Source organism: Zingiber officinale, chromosome 3A (genome assembly GCF_018446385.1).
Source record: "Zingiber officinale cultivar Zhangliang chromosome 3A, Zo_v1.1, whole genome shotgun sequence".
Taxonomy (NCBI): Eukaryota; Viridiplantae; Streptophyta; class Magnoliopsida; order Zingiberales; family Zingiberaceae; genus Zingiber; species Zingiber officinale.
Window position 1 is genome coordinate 143,955,239 of NC_055990.1, and position 17,756 is coordinate 143,972,994.

Sequence of the window (17,756 nt, forward strand, 5' to 3'; positions counted from 1 at the left end):
TAATGGAGTCATCAATCGCCCAGCATGCAATCATGCAGGATGGTGCATGATGCTACAGTATGTCATACCTGAACATAGCCTCCTCCATATATGCGGGTGCCCAAAAGGTAAACGCATATATATAACCATGATATAAACAGCATAAACTCAAAGATATCACATATAACAATGATGTAAGTATCATGAATCCAAGAGCATGTATCCCACATGTAAAGCAACTAATCCGGTAGAGTAGAGCACTATAGACATGCATCTCTATGAACATATATATACATGGCAAGAGGTAAATATCCAATCCTGAAGTAAGGCAACTAACAGATGAAGCATGTGATAGGTATCAACTAGCTAAGACCAGGGAAGAAATAAATCTACCACCTATCACTAGCAACTATATATAAACTATACATATCATAAGACAGTATCAAAAGATAAGTCAAAGGGTACCCGCCTCGAATAGAAGGTACAATCCGGTCCTAATCCAATATCGAGATGCTCGTCTCGAATCAGAGTCCTGTGTAAATACATTTACCTTTTATTTAGCTAGAATACTAACAAATAGCTAAATAAAGCTTAAGTAGAAATTTAGGAACAACCCTAAACCATATCCCACAACCTTTCTAACGGTTGACTAAGGATAGTTTCCTAATCCCTAATCAACCACTAGATTAGCAAATCAAACCTAAATCCATATAACCTAATTAATCTACACAACCTAATGATAATTATTTATCAATAGGTATCAAGATCATATATCAACCTAAATTCCACTAATCAATGTGATCCAACTCATCTCTAATACATCAATACATAAACATAATTCCTCAACATGTAACAAAATCCCTACACCTTACCTCGATCAAGCTTCTGGAATGGGGTTGCTGCCGAAACAGGAACACACAACAGAATAGAACAACCTACTGGAATCAACTCCTCTGTTCGGATCAAACTTGCTGCCGGCACCAAACTGAGATATTGGATCAAAGAACACCACAGCAAAAGAACAGAACCTCACTTCCCTGACACCAATCGGATCAAACAGGAAGACTACTAATCAAGCACAAACCACAGCTCAAGGAACACCTCTTCAACCGAATCCCCACAGAACAGGACCTCGCCTCCTGATCGGATCAAGAAGGGTTCAATCAATGGAGATCACGAATCACACAACACCAGAATAGAGCGCTAACCCATGAATCAACAAGAACCCAACAATGAATCAAGAGGAAAGAAGAGTTTCGATGGCTTACCTTTGAAGCCCTAATTGCTCTTCCACGCCGGCGATCGGGCGGCACGACTCAATCCAGTGATGTCGATCGGGGAAGAAAAGGATCGGCAGACTCGGCTGAGAAGAACGAAATCGGAGATTGAAGGAAACCAGAGGAGGAGAGAATCGGAACCCTTATGCTCCGAGCTCCGATCTGCGCCGACGACGCCGAGAGAAGATCAGCGCTCTCACCTAGGGCTGGAGAAAATCACCCACGTCCGGATCTGCGCTAGCGACTGCTCCCCTGGGTCGAGATCGACGATCGCCGGAGCTAGACCCTTGCTCCCGTCGCCGTCGCTTGTCCGCGAGAGAGAACAGAGAAGGAAGGGAGGTTCGCGTCGGCAGAGAGGGGAAAGGTCGGGTCGGGATCGGCGATTTGGGGGAGGAAATAAAGGGAAAAGGATTTATATAATAAAAACATTTTCTCACTTAAATTGGTATCCCAAACAGGCTTAATCCGAACTTATCGATCTATCCCCTCAAAATCCTCCGTACAAGCTCCGAAAAATTTCCAGAAAATTTCTAAAAATTCCGGAAAAATTCTATAAGGCTATTTCTGAAATAACCCTATTTATTTAAATTTTCCGAGATCTCACAACATCTCTATGCAACTCTTGTTTATAGGATCAAGATCCATATTTATATTAAAACTCGAGTTAGCTTTGGCTAATACGCCCGAGAGTTAATATAAACGTGATTTTGTCCTACCTTTCCAACTATTGGAAGAATGCCTATAGTTGACTCGATCCAACCGAGTAACTAGGAATACTCGATCTAATTGAGTTTGTATTCACCCATGCGTTGATAGGCGGGACCAAGATTGTCCCTCCGTACCCTACCAAGATAATATGTATTGCTCTGCTTTGGCAGATTCAACAATACATGTGATCGAGGTAGTGATAGGTATCACGGCACGGTTAGGCATTAGAGTTGAGTCGATTGAGATCTAATCTAATCGAAAGGGATGCATCTTGTGCACGACTTAGATCTAATCTAATCGCAAGGGTGCATCATGTGCACGACTTAGATCTAATCTAATCGTAAGGCACTAATTAATTAACTACTTATTAAATATGCATCACATACACAAGCAATTAACTAATCTATTTGTGATTTAGTCATGGCCCTACTACGATCTTCTCAAGCCAATGAGAAGATCGATTGGTCAACCTAGGGTCAACAGCTTCTCCAAGCTCCTCCCTTTGACCACCTTGTGTTGCTCGTGCCTGCCTCGGAACTCCGTCTCGTGTGGACCCTCCACCGCTCCAATTTGAAACTTGAGTTACATTCGAGTCTAAATCTAATTTACAACAAGAATATAAGAGAAGGCACGACGCGCAGGTCGCGAATATAATACAACACTCGCAAACACATAACGGCACGCGGGCCGTATTTTAAATTACAACACAACCAATCATATTGGGTTTTTGGGCCATGACTATCACAAAATTAATATATAATTTAAAATTATATATTTTCATAATTTTCTATAATTTTAAAAATAATTTTTACAATTTTTACGAGTAAAATTTCCCGGCGGTCCCGTTTAGCGGTTTCGGGCGCAATCGCGGAACGGATCCCCTTGCGGGGCCCAGGGGTAGCGCCCCTACCCGCGATCTAACCATCGCGAGGGTTCCTTTGCGATCCAACAGCGCCTAAACCCGCTGTCCCAAAACGATTTGGGTCGAGACATTGCCGTTTCGGAAAAAATCTTCCCGGCGGGTTCGTTTTTAGCGATTTCGAGTGCAATCGCGGAGCAAATCCCCATGCGGGGTTAGGGGCAGTACCCCTACCCACGATCTAACCATCGTGAGTTGCTCCTTTTCGATTTAATGGCACCCAAGCCCGCTGTCCCAAACGGATTTGGGGCAAAACGAAGCCGTTTTGGAAAAATCTTTCTGGTAGCCGAAGCCTACAAGTGCCGAGACACTTGTGCTTCGCTTCTACGGAAAAATTACCCATAAAAACTATAAAATCATAATTTTACAGAAAATTACAGAAACTTTAGTTTTCATAAAATCAAAAAGCAAACTCGTATTCGCCTTGCACGTGGCTATGATACCACTGTTGGGTTTTTCGGGCCGCGAAAACCGCTTTTCGCGTTGCGGAAACCCCGAATCACCCAAAGCCGTAGGATCCGTGCAAAGAAAAATTTTGAAAACACGAGTACGAGTTATAAACAATGATCTACAGTAGATCTATAAGGAAAACATTTTACCTTCGATGCGTGCCCTCGCAAATCCCGCTCGTCCAACGGTACACCGGATCTCGAGAGTGTCAACGTAGACACTCCTCTAATGATATCCACACGAACAAGGAGTGTCTCTCACACTCAAAGGATGGAGAAGAGAGCCCCAAGTGTGCTAGCACTTTCTAAAGCTCTCGAATGGGATTGGAAAGGAAGAAAAGAAGAAGGTACAAAAAGAAATCTTATACACTCACTAGTAGTATCCTTCCTTTGTGACCTTCACTCTTCCTTTGCTCTTGGATTCACTCAACCACCTTCTCCTCACCATGGAAGTCACGGCAACAGCAGCAAGAAGGAGGAAGAAAACTAGGAAGAAGATGATACAATTACCACACATCAATACACACTAAATGAAAAACAACTCATCCTTTAGTGTGGCCGGCCACACACATAACTCCCTCATTTAATGTGGTCGGCCACATTAAATGGAATGAGAGGTGTTGTAACCTCCATGAGGTGGCATGTGATGTGGCAAGGATGAGTCATCCTTATGATGTGGCAATACATCAAGTCAAACTTGATGTTTCAACTTCTACTTGGTCAAGTCAAACTTGACCAATTGTCTTCCTTGTTGAGTTCAATCCAACCTTTGATTCAAGTCAATTTCAATTTAATGAATCTCAATTCATTAATATAAATTGACTCAATGAATCAAATTTTAATTAGACTCATTCAACAATTGAATCTAATTGAGTCTAACTCAATAAGTCTAATTTAAATCCAATCTTTGGTGCATCGTATGAACCTAATCCAATTGGTTCATCATATGAACCTAATCTCCATCCACTTGTTCTTTGTGTGTGACCCAATAGGTTCTTATAACGTTGGCAATGTTTCTAAACTCCTTTAGAAACATAAGCAATGAGCGGCATCTAGCAATACATCATTGCTATCCAAGTTACAAGAAATGTCGAGATCCAACATCACCTTGTGACTACTAATTGTGACTCCTCACAATATATGACAAGTGTCCTTCTATCCTAGACATCTAGATCGATCAATGTGAGGCATAGACCATGTCATCCTCTGACCAATCTAAATCTTGAACTCCAAGTAGACTCACTCAATCAAATGAGCTCAATATTTCATATTGACTCATTTGGGTATGGCCATACACTTCGTGGTTTTACTCTATCAAGAATATCGATGTCACTCCCGTCATATAGGAGGGATAGATCCCATCTACATCACTCACATCCCTCTGCATAATTCGTTACATACCCAGTAATCGCCTTTATAGTCCACCCAGTTACGGGTGACGTTTGACGAAACCAAAGTACATAACTCCTTATGTAGGGATCCATGGTGACTTCAGGTCTAAGGACTAATAGTCATACTAATAGCCACATGAGAAAGTATATGACACTCATATAACGATCCATGATACTTTCTCATGGCGGGTCATTCAGTATACATTCTCTAATGCATACCCATGTGTCAGCTTGATATCTCTATATCCATGACTTGTGAGATCAAGTCATCGAGCTGACCTACATGCTAGTCTTATTGTATTAACATTGTCCCTGAATGTTAATACTCGACTAGAATGAATTAGAGTAGTGTTCCCTATATCTTCTCACTATCGATTCAACCAATCGATTGATATAGGTAAGAACCTTCTACTCAAGGACGTTACTATACTTATTTTATCTGGCACTAATACAAATAAGCATAATAAACAAAAATCAAATGCCTTAATATATATACAAGAATATGATATACATGAGTCCATACAATCATCAAATGATTGGCTCTAGGGCTCTAACTAACATCCCGCTCGTCCAATGGTGCCGGATCTCAAGGTTGTCAAAGTAGACAACCCTCTAGAAGTATCCACACGAACACAGAAGGAGATCACCAAACTAAAGTGTGCTAGCACCTTAGTATGGTTCAACAAGATGAGGAGAGGGAGAGAAGAAGATGGAGCAAGGAAGATGATGAGGGAATGAATGAGAAATAACTCACAAAATGAAACTTATTCATTCATTCATGTGGTCAACCACATTAAGAGGATGTGTAACCTCCATGGAATGCCAAGAGTCACAACTCTTGGTAACTCCCATGAGGTGGCATCCTACTTAAGCAACCATGATGATGTGGAGCATCATCATTGGTCCACTCATTGCCAACTCACCAATGAGGTGGCATAAAGTCAAGTCAAACTTGACTCTTCATCTTCCTCTCAAGTCAAGTCAAACTTGACTTAATCTCTCTCATGGTTGATCTAATCCAACCATTTAATTCAAACCAATTTAATATAATGAATCTAATTCATTTAATTAAATTGATTCAATGAGTCATAATCTAAATTAGACTCATTGAACACATGAATCAACTTGAGTCCAACTCAATTAGCCCAATTAGGATTACTCTTAATCCAATTTGATTCATCAAATGAATCTAATCCTCTTGGTTCATCATATGAACCTAATCTCTATCTAATTATCCTTAGTGTGTGACCCTATAGGTTCTTGTAACGTTGGCAATGCCCCTAAACCCATTTAGGAGCATAAGTAATGAGTGGTATCTAGCAACACATCATTACTTCCCAAGTTACAAGAATGTTGAGATCCAACATCACCTTGTGACTACTAATTTTGACTCCTCACAATATATGACAAGTGTCCTTCTATCCTAGACATCTAGATTGATCAATGTGAGGCATAGACCGTGTCATCCTCTGACCAATCTAAATCTTGAACTCCAAGTAGACTCACTAAATCAAATGAGCTCAATATCTCATATTGACTCATTTGGGCATGGCCATGCACTTCGTGGTCTCACTCTATCAAGAATATCGATGTCGCTCCCATCATATAAGAGGGATATATCCCATCTACATCACTCACATCCCTCCGCATAATTTGTTACATACCCAGTAATCGCCTTTATAGTCCACCCAGTTACGGGTGACGTTTGATGAAACCAAAGTACATAACTCCTTATGTAGGGATCCATGGTGACTTCAGGTCCAAGGACTAGTAGTCATACTAATAGCCACATGAGAAAGTATATGACACTCATATAACGATCCATGATACTTTCTCATGGCGGGTCATTCAGTATACATTCTCCAATGCATACCCATGTGTCAACTTGATATCTCTATATCCATGACTTGTGAGATCAAGTCATCGAGTTGATCTACATGCTAGTCTTATTGCATTAACATTGTCCCTGATCATTAATACTCGACTAGGAATGATTAAGAGTAGTGTTCCCTATATCATCTCACTATCGGTTCAACTAATCGATTAATATAGGTGAGAACCTTCTACTCAAGGATGCTATTATACTTAGTTTATTTTGCACCAATACAAGTAAGTATAATAACCAAAAATAAATACTTTTATTTATATAAGAATATGATACAACAAGTCCATAATACAATCATCAAATGATTGGCTCTAGGGCTCTAACTAACAATACTAACAATTATTTTTAGTTCGCTCGAGATTCTTGTCGCGCCGCCGAGCTAGGATTACCACCGTCGGAGTTGGCCCCTCAAGTATTAAAAATGATGAAGGAACGGCGTGCCGCAGTTGAACAAGTGAATAGGCCCTGTCCCGACCTGGCGGGACCTAGCGCTCAGCCGACTGGTCAGGCTGGGGAACCAGGAGAAGCTCGGGAAGCCGAAAATCGTGGCAACGCCGCCGTTCGAGAGATAGACATGATCTCAGGAGGGCCGACTGATGGCGATTCGGGGAGAGCGCGTAAGTCTCATGTGCGTTGCTTGTAGGTCCACACCATTGGATGCAGCTAGGAGCAGGCTGCTGGCCCCGTTATTAGCTTTGGGCCACAGGATCTCGAGAGTCTAGAGTTACCCCATGATGATGCTCTCATTATCAAAGCCACCATCGCCAACAGCTGAGTAGCCCGGGTTTTCATCGATACCGGCAGCTCGATTAATATTCTGTTCAGATCTGCATTCGAGAAAATGCAAATTGACACCAATGAACTACAACCCGTGGCCACCTCTCTATATGGGTTCACGGGCAACGAAGTGAAGCCCATGGGTCAGATCAAGCTGCCCATATCCTTGGGCAGCGAGCCGTTGGTGCGCACTCAGAGAAGCACCTTCATAGTGGTGGATTCCCCTTCTTCTTACAACATTATCCTGGGAAGGCCAGCTCTGCTTGAGTTCAGAGTTATAGTTTCTACTTTCCACCAAAAGCTTAAATTCCTTGTTGGTGAGTAGGTCGGAGAAGTCAAAGGGGAGCAGAAGGTCTCCCAGAGATGCTATATAGACATGGTCAGAGTAGAGGCTCGTAAGAACCAAAGAATCCAAGATGGTGGGGTTCATGCTATTCAAGAGGAACCCTTACCTATAGCTGAGGAACCCATCCCTTGGGAAGAAGTGCAATTGTATACTGACCGACCAGAAAGCTTGACTCGCATCGCCAGTGATTTGCCCTCCTGGTCTTAAAGAAGCGTTGATCCATTGCCTGGTCCATTGCTTGGTCACCAGAAGAATTACCAGGAATTAGGCCTGAAGTAGCAGAGCACAAGTTACATCTCCTGCCTAACTCCCGATCGGTCAAGCAGAAGAAGAGGAATTTCACGGCTGACCAGAACAAGATAATCCGAGCTAAAGTGGATCAGCTCCGGAAAGCAAGTCATGTTCGGGAGGTGCAATTCCCGTCCTGGCTTTCCAACGTGGTCTTAGTGAAGAAGCCCAATAATAAGTGGAGGGTGTGCATAGACTTTCGAGATCTCAATCGTGCCACTCCCAAGGATTGTTACCCTCTTCCTCGGATTGATCAAATGGTCGATTCAACCATTGGATGTGAGAGAATCTGTATGTTGGATGCTTACCAAGGGTATCATCAGATTCCCTTAGCTGTGGAGGACTTGGAAAAGGTTAGCTTTATTACGGCAGATGGTACTTTCTGTTATACTGTCATGCCCTTTGGCCTCAGGAATGTGGGAGCAACCTACCAGAGGATGATGGAAAAGATTTTCTGGGAGCAAATTGGGCGCAAATGCGGAAGTCTATGTTGATGACATCTTCATTAATTCTCCCCTAGCATCAAACCTGATAGCGGATGTGGAGGAAACCTGTGAGACTCTCCGACAATATGGGTTGAAGCTAAACCCATTAAAGTGCTTATTTGGAGTAAAGGGAGGAAAGTTCTTGGATTACCTCATGACTGAACGAGGAATAGAAGCTAATCCAGAGAAAGTTCAGGCACTTCGAGATATGTAGGTCCCACAGAATGTGAAAGAGACGTAGAAGTTGGTAGGCAGAATAACAACCCCGTCAAGGTTTATTTCCAGGTCTACAGACCAGGCCACCCCTTTCTTCAAAGTTCTCAGGAAAGCTTCCAAATTTCAATAGGCAGAGGAGTGCACACAAGATTTTGAAGAATTGAAGAAATATCTGGAGGCTTTACCATCATTATTTAAGCCTGCCCCTGGAGAACCACTCTGGGTTTACTTGTCGGCCACCCCTAAGGCCGTGGGGGCAGTGCTGGTTAAAGAGCAAGATAATGTATAACGGTCAGTGTATTTCTTCAGTCATTTGTTAAAAGGGGCTGAATCTCGGTGCACATCCCTGGAAAAATTGGTTTATGGACTGGTTCTTTGATGTGCGTTGATCTTATGATCATTTATGCATGTTTGGATGCACATCTACTTGTATTTCATAGCATATTCTATGTTTATTGCACCCTATTTCTTTATAATGTCATACTTCCATTATATTTGTTCAGAGATCTGCTCTTTTCTTATTTTCTTATTGACAGGACATTATTTGGAGCGAAAATGGAGCAAAAGTGCACAAAGGAGCTTGGGCCGTGTAAGGCCACACGGCCGTGTGGCCATGAGCATGTTCCGGTCGTGCCAAATGGCACGACCGTGCTTGCAATACAAAGTTGAAGAGGGTCACGGCCATGCCGAATGGCACGGCCGTGCCAATCACATTGTGGCCAAGCAACACACGGCCGTATCAAATGGCACGGCCGTGCCAACTTTCCAGAGGTAAGGAAGGTCACGGCCGTGCAACCTCGCACGGCCGTGTGACCTCGGCAGAGACGAAGAAGACCATGGCCTTGTAACCTCGCACAACTGTGTGACTCAACCCGAGAGAAAGCCATGTGAGGCCGTGTGGATTCCACATAGCCGTGCGACAAAGAACGAGGGCCGTGCCACGCCAAAACAGAGTTGTGCTGAATTCTGGGCAGATTGCAGACTGATCGAAATTCGACCATAACTTTGTACTCCGTTGGAGTTTCGGGATGTTCTTTATACCGAAACGTAGCTGACTTCAAGATCTACAACTTGGCTTCAGATCCAATAGAGATAAAGAAATGTCTGCCTATTCTAAATGGCATGGCCGTGCCACCCAACCGCAGGTTCAACTGGACCTCCGCCCAGACCATAGACCAAACTTTAAACCACTATAACTTTCGGCTCGGTTGGACCCAGGGCTCGATCCAAGTATTAGATTGAAGATAATTTCAAGAGCTACAATTTGGTTCAGGGTAAATCACGAGAAAACCTGGATTCATGGGTGAAAATTCTAGTTTACCGGATGCCTATAATCCTGATTTTCCTAGGCGGCTTGGAGGAGGTATAAAAGGGTTAAGAACCCTATTCTTTGGTTCATCTTTGGTTCGGGACTTCGTCCCTCTCCTTGGGAAAGGGTTTTCTCCTTCAGGGAAAACCCTAGAGCTTCATCCACCGCTGTCCTTTGACATTCCGTCCATCTCCAGAGCAAGGAGGCATCTCCAAGACATCGGAAATATCATCGCTTCTTCCCTTCCTTCTCATATCAAGGGTTATAAGTATGTTCTTCTTTATGTTTTGGGGTTGTTCTTCCCCCGCAATGGAGTAGATCTCCTCTTCTAGGATTAGAAAGTATTTGTAATATGATGGAGTTATTGAACTATGTCAATTTTCCTTGTTTCTATTCAATGAATTGTTTATGCCTTGTTCATATTGATGAGTTGTGTGTGTGACAATGCATGCTTCGTTGATTGATGTGGAGGATTGTTGATCACGCAAGGGGATGCCTTAGAGCGTATTGACCAAGGTACCCTAGTGACAGGGATAATCCTTTTCGGACGTCTAGGACGTTCCCCTAAAAGGAGAAACAATCCCTTAGGAATTGCTGCTCTCGTAGAGAGAGGGTGCTCTAGATCGTATACCCGAGGGGCCCTAGTGACAAGGGTAACCCGTTCTCGGACGTCTAGGACATTCTCTTGAAAGGAGAGACAATTCATCAATAAGGAAGTAGGTAACCATACTAAACCTCTACCCTTATCCTTATTGTTATTTACTAGATATGTATCCCAGTGATCTATCGAGGTGCTTTCGTGACAGGGGGGTTAACCATTACAGGATTTCACAGGATCGTCTCTATTCGATACTTAGAGATATTGACCAATCTAACTTCCTACAAGAGCATGGACATAGAGGTTAGAAACTAAGCAATCTATGTAGTATCTCCTAGTATTACAATGAAACCGAAATATTAGAATCCATCTTCGAAGCTCATTCCATCAAAGATTAGTTCTTTCTCTTTCTCTCTTCTCAATTTCCTCTTCTCTCTCTCTTATTCTATTTTCTCACCAATCTTAGGTTTTCTAGATAACGTACTTTATGATATCTCTAGTGCTTAATCAACAGTCCATGTGGATCGACAATCTTTTATATTATTGACGACGAATCCGTACACTTGTGGATGCGTAACATTCTTATGGCTCAGTGTTTGAGGCCATACTTTCTGGCGCACCCTATCACGGTCTTGACGAATAGCACCATGGGCAGAGCCCTCACTAACGTGGAAGTAGCAGGCCGACTTATCAAGTGGGCAACTTAGCTAGGAGAATATGATATACGATATCAACCACGCAAGACCATCAAAGCGTAAGCCCTGGCGGACTTCTTAACAGAAATTCATAAGAATGACTCCGGAGAAATTTGGAAAATTTATGTAGATGGGTTAGCCACCCAGCAAGGTAGTGGCGTGGGAATAGTCTTGATATGTCCTCAGGGGGATATACTGCAGCTGGCCGTTCGATTGAATTTCCGAGCCACTAATAATGAGGCAGAATACGAGGCTTTGTTGGCAGGTCTACAAGCAGCTCGGCATGTGGGCATTGCTCGAAGTGTAATTTATTTAGATTTCCAGTTAGTGACTCAGCAAGTAGCCGACCATTTTGAAGTAAATAGCGATAAATTGCAAGTATATCGGGAGGCATATGAGAAAATGAAAGATGAGTTTAAGGAAGTCACAGTGACCAAGATCCCGAGGGCTGAGAATGAAAGAGCAGACGAGTTAGCTAAAATGACCAGTTCTCTGACCACCTAGGCGTTAGATAAATCCATAGCCCAGACCATCCTCATCGCTCAGATAGATTTGCAAAACAACATAGAAGAGTTGATTGATTGGCGAGCACCAATGATTAGTTTTCTCCAACAAGGTGTTATACCCTCTGACCTGGAGGAAGCGCGGCGGGTCAGAAGATAGACCCATGCTTACACTATGATCGGAGATCAACTATACAAGAGGGCATTTTCTAGGCCATTGCTCAGATGTTTAAGAAGGGAGGATGCGGATCAGGCTCGGCGCGAAATACACCTTGGATGCTGTGGTAGTCATGCTGGAGGTAGAACATTGGCTCGCCGAGTGTTACTGGCTGGTTATTTTTGGCCAACATTGCAAAGGGATGCCCAACGATTAGTAAATACTTGCCTGTCCTGTCAGAAGCATCAGAACTTGATGCATCATCCCACCAAATTTTTGAAAACATCCATAGTTTCATGTCATTTTGATCAGTGGGGCATGAATATAGTAGGACCCTTCCCTACAGCTCCAGGTTAGAGACGCTTTTTGTTAGTGGCAGTAGACTATTTCTCCAAATGGGTAGAGGCTGAGGCCCTGGCCAGGAATACAGAAGAGGCTGTCATTCAGTTTCTGTGGAGGAACATTCTTTGTAGATTTGGTATACCGCACAAATTGGTATATGACAATGGGAGGCAATTTCAAGGTCGGAAAATCCAGGCTTGGTGTAAAGGGTTCGGCATAACTCAGGCTTTCACTTCAGTAGCACACCCTCAGAGTAACGGTCAGATCGAGCTGGTTAATCGGGAAATAGTGCGGGGCTTGAAAATTAAGATGGACCATGTCGGAGGCAATTGGGTGGAAGAGCTACCGAGCATCTTATGGGCTGATCATACAACACCCCGAGAAAGCACAGAACTGACGCCATTCCATCTAGTTTATGGCAATGAAGCAGTAGTACCTATAGAGATCAAAGTGCCGTCAGTGAGGAGGATGTTGTATGATGAGGGAAATGTCGAGCGGCGATTGGCTAAGTTAGATCTCATCATCGAAGATTGGGAAGAGACAATAGCCCAGCTAGAGGCCTATCGACAATGGATGAGACAGAACTATAATAGAAGAGTGATTCCTCGGTTCTTTGGGGAGGGCGACATGGTTTGGAAGCAAGTGAAGCCCGTAGGGGACGTGACCAAGCTAGCACCGCAATGGGATGACCCTTACAAAGTTATTAAAAAATTGGCATCCGGAGCTTACTATCTGCAAGATGATCAAGGCAGGAAACTAGATAGGCCTTGGAGTGCTAACTATCTCAGACCTTACTGGATGTAGGAGGTTTTTACTCTTGTAAGTTTTAAGTCTAAGGGTAAGAAGATATTGTGACAGGTCGGGATGGAGGTCCCGGTCCGAACAATAGAAGGATATGTCCAGTCGGGAGTTTTATATGCCTTAACCTTTCTTTTAGCAGACCAAGTCATTCAAGCTGACTAAAACTTAAAGAGCAGATAGCCATTCAAGTAATAAAGCACTCAGTACGACATCATTAAAATTACAGTTTGCTTAGGCCATCAATACAGATTATCTAAGAGGGGCAAAAATCTCATCAGGTATTTCTCGGATAATTCGGTGATGTTCCAGAAAATCTGCGGGAGGGGCAGAGGTCAGAAACCCTTGCTCATACAGTTGTCACAGAGCCCCCACCGCGCCATAAGTGACAGCTGTTGAAATGCATTTTCCCACTTGAGCGCCGAACTTCGAAGAGCGCAAGTATAATTCATGGCTCTGCCTACATCGTTCGATTTCACCCTCTCAGTAGACTGTTAGGGCGTTGGACACTCCAGCTGTAGCAGCACGAGCCTGAGACAGTTCTGCCTTGGCGGCTAGGAGTTCTGCTGCTTGGGATTCTAGTTGCCCTGCCTGAGATTTTAACCTTTTGCTCTACTCTTGCAGTAGGACCTCCTTAGAATGCATCTCCTGGGTTAACTGGTCCATGGCCTGCTGGTGCATCAGAGCCTGCTGATTTATGTTTTGTTGATGCGAGGCCTCAGTTTGGTTCTTTTCCTCTTGGAGGCCTTTGAGCTCATGTTGGGTCTTTGCCAAGGACAACCTTTGCTGAGTATTATATCTGGTCAAGGCCTTTATCTCAGCCCGTAATGCATGGCTGGCTGCGGCTGGGTCATTCAGCTGGATCTCCAACTCTGCTACCCTGTCTCTCAGCATCTTATTCTGATGATAGGTGGTATGGAAGGATTGGTTTATCATCAGGGACTTCACATGAGCCTGGGCAAGAAAGGGAGCATTTAATAGGAAATAAAAAGTAGCAAGTATCGGAATAACTAAAGCTTACCCTGGTATACAGCTCAGAAAATCTATCCATCTGGGAAGGTCCTGGCAAATGTTTCATTTGAGTCATACTATCGGACCAAAGTGTATCCAGACGACCTTTCATAGATAGGATACTAGTGGGGACAACCCGCTTGTCTCTCAGCATTGCATCAGAGGGGGCAGTTGTTCGATAATATTGAGGAGTAGAAGAATGAGGTTGTGAAGTCCCAGCTGCTGAACCCGAGGGAGCAGAAGGAGGCGCACGGGAAGACCCAGGTTGTGATGCGGCAGGTGGAGGGCGACTTGAAGGGCCAGCCTCGGTACTCCTGGGCGGCTGGGATGTCGAAAGCTCTCCTTGTGAAGGCCTTGCTGGAACATCCATATGAGTAGGAGCATCAAATACGTTCGAGCTTGGAGTAGCGACTGCAACAGAAGGCGCAGGTTGAAAAGTAGAGAAAGGGCCCATGGCCGGTGTTGGTGCAGTGGAGGGCGGCAAGAGGGGGTTGAATTGCCTGCGATAAATATTATACTCTCCTCAAAGCTTTTCAACTCTTAAAAATAAAGCAACAATATGAAATTAACTGCAGAAATAAAAGGAGACAGAAATTAACCTTGTTACAACCAAGAGGGTTGTTAATCTAGGGCAGTAAGAAAAGCGCAGTAAGAAAACTCTTTCTCTGAAGGCGGAGAAGCCTTTTACACTTTGACAGCACAGTAGTTGCTAAGAGAATGAGAGTACAAGAGTTGCTATTTAGTTCGTATTCGTTCTTCTCTAAAGTTGCCCGAGACCCTCTTTATATAGGGGTTCTCGAGCTTATCAGATCACCTGATCCTTCGGGATCAAGTTTGACTCGAGAGGGATCGGTCGACCGATCCCCAGGTTCGGTCGACCGAACCTACTGTATCTGCCCATTCTTCCGTCCAGGTACAGCCTCTGTGGATCGAGCTTAGGTTCGGTCGACCGATCCTTTTGTTCAGTTGACCAATCGGCCAATGGTCTCCAGCTGAGTTGGCCCGATCAAACAGCTCGACTTGGTCTCTGGATAAACTTGAGTTCGGTCGACCGATTAGCATGTTCAGTCGACCAATAAGTCCCACCAACGTTCAGCCTCTGACGTGGCATCTGACGTGTCTGCTGAGGTTGGTTTCTGATAAAGAGGGGTTTGGTCGACCGAACCATTGAAAAGTCAACTTCTTGTTGACTTGCTCCGGTTCGGCTCCTTGGGTGATTGCGGCCTACCGGAATAGGGCTCACCCGAACCTAATTCCCGGCCTTCTCCTTGAGCAGTCTTCCATCCCGGCTTTACGTCCCTCGAATATTGTGCATGTTCTTCACGCCCACCAGGTGTACTCTTCCGCATATCTCTCGTCCTTCGGACGCACAGAGCCCGTTGGCTCCCTTCCCGTGTCGTCCTTCTCGCTAGCTGCGTCTTCTGCTCGACTTCTTGCGCTCCTAAGCTCCTGCACACTTAGACACAGGGATTAAACACAAAGCAGGACCTAACCTGAACTTGGTTGATCACATCAAAACTACCACGGGGTTCAACAATCTCCCCCTTTTTGATGTGCATCAACCCAAGTTCAGGTTAGGGTAAAACAAACAGATAGTAATTTAAAGAAATTACTAAACTAACAGTTCCGACATAAATTTGCAACTTTAAAATATATTGCAATATGAAAATTTATACTTAAAATTTTTTTTAACTAACTCTCCCTAACTGAACTTATCTTTATTCTCCCCCTTTGATCACAGCAAAAATGGGGTGCAAACAAATTTCAAAAATTGAGTTAGGTTTAACTCCAAAAATTTCTAAGTTTTGAAAAATTTTCTAAGTTAAAATAAATTTTTCAGAATTTTCAAAAGAAAATTTCTAAGTAAAAATTTCAAGAAACAGTTTTTCTAGAAAAAAAATTTAAAGAATTTCTAAGGAAATGTTTAAAAACTTTTCAAGCATTGTTTAATTCTAATTTTAATACTTTTATCAGAAAGTTAATTAAACATTTTTATTTCGATATTTCGGCTTCCAGGTCATGGCGAGACACTAGGCCTTCTTGGTTATTGGAGCAACAATCACTTCCTTAGACAAAGCTTCCATAAAGAACCTCAATGTTTAATTTTCTGACTGTAAGCATTTAATTAAAAGAAAATTTAAACTAGAAAAGATTTTGGAACCCAATAAAGGTTCCTAGCTATAGGATTGGTCAAAAACTTAGGGGGTACATAGTTTCTCGGTATTTTTCTAAGTTGACCCTGATGCTTCCTTATGTACCAATTTAATTTTCCATATAACTTTATTTTTGATTTTGGAAAATGATTTAAGCATGCAGCAGATTTCAATTTTTCAATTTCTGATTTTAAACTTTCATTTTCTGATTTAAATTTATCTAAGATATTATTTAATTCAGCATTTTCTTTTTCTAGTTGATATAATTCTTTGGACAGAGACTTGATAAATTTAAAAGACTGAGTCGAGGTTAGATTGCGTACCTTACTTACCTGATCTGGTGACGCTCCCCCCTTCACTGCTGCTTTCTTCTTCTGATGTTCCTCCCCCTTCATCGATGCTCATCTCTGAGCTAGACGTTTCTTTTAGCTGATGGTTGGCCATCAGTGCTATTCCCGAGAATTCTTCGACTTCTGATTTGGAGGATGAGTCTAACCAAGTGGCCTTCATGTTCTTGTGCTTGGAGGATTCTGGTTTCTTGTACTTGGTCTTTGCCTTCTCCTTTTGCTTGCTCTTCAATTTCGGGCAGTCATCCTTGATGTGCCCTTCTTCGTTGCAGTTGTAGCAACGAATCGTTCTTCTTTTTCTCTCATGTCTCTGCGATCTAAATTTGTTAGATTTAAAAAAATCTATTGAAGCATCTTACTAGTAGTGCAACTTCTGATTCGTCGGCCGAGGCTTCGGAGTTAGAACTGTTCATTTTTGCCTTTAAGGTAATGTTCTGACTAGTCTTCTCTACTCCACTGGGCTCTGAAACTTGAGATTTGTGAAGTTCAAAAGTGGAAAACAGTTGTTCAAGAGTACTTACCTCGAAGTCCTTAGAGATGTAGTACGCATCTACTAAGGAGGCCTACTCTGGAGTTCTCGGGAAAGTGTTGAGCGCGTACCGGATCAAGTCCCGGTTCATTACTTCTTCTCCAAGGTTGTTGAGTTGAGTTATCTGCTCTTTGATCCTCACTTGGAGTTGCGCTACCTTCCCACCTTGGTTCATCCAGAGGTTCGTAAGTTGAGTCCGGAGGATGTCGCGCCTTGCTAGCTTAGCTTCTGAGGTACCTTCGTGAAGCTCCAGGAATTTTTCCCAGAGGTCTTTTGCGGAGTCGTAGCTTCCGATTCGATTTACCTCCTTAGGCGGCAGAACGCTGAGTAGATGGAACTCAGCCTTTCCATTGGCGACAAAATCTGCTTGCTCCTTTTTCATCCAGGTGTTTTCCTCCTTATCTTTCAGAACTGCATAGCCATATTTCATTATTAAAAGAATGCCAAATTCAGTTTTAAAAAATACCTCTATTTTGTGCTTCTATGTGGCGAAGTCTCCGTCGAACTTCGGGGGATGAATGTTTGCTCTGGCCATCGTCTTGATCGTAGTGATTCAGTTGGCGGTTAGTCCTTCTGAGGCGATCAAGCTCTGAT

General features: G+C 43.2%; 1 long non-coding RNA gene across 1 annotated transcript; it reads right to left on the minus strand.

Moving 5' to 3' along the window:
* Positions 1-1,094: 1,094 nt before the first annotated feature.
* LOC122054093 lies at positions 1,095-1,613 on the minus strand. Its single transcript, XR_006132556.1, has 3 exons — positions 1,457-1,613; positions 1,248-1,342; positions 1,095-1,118 (listed from the first exon to the last, which is right to left on the minus strand). It is a non-coding gene; the product is annotated as an uncharacterized LOC122054093 (long non-coding RNA).
* Between the last annotated feature and the right edge of the window lie 16,143 nt (positions 1,614-17,756).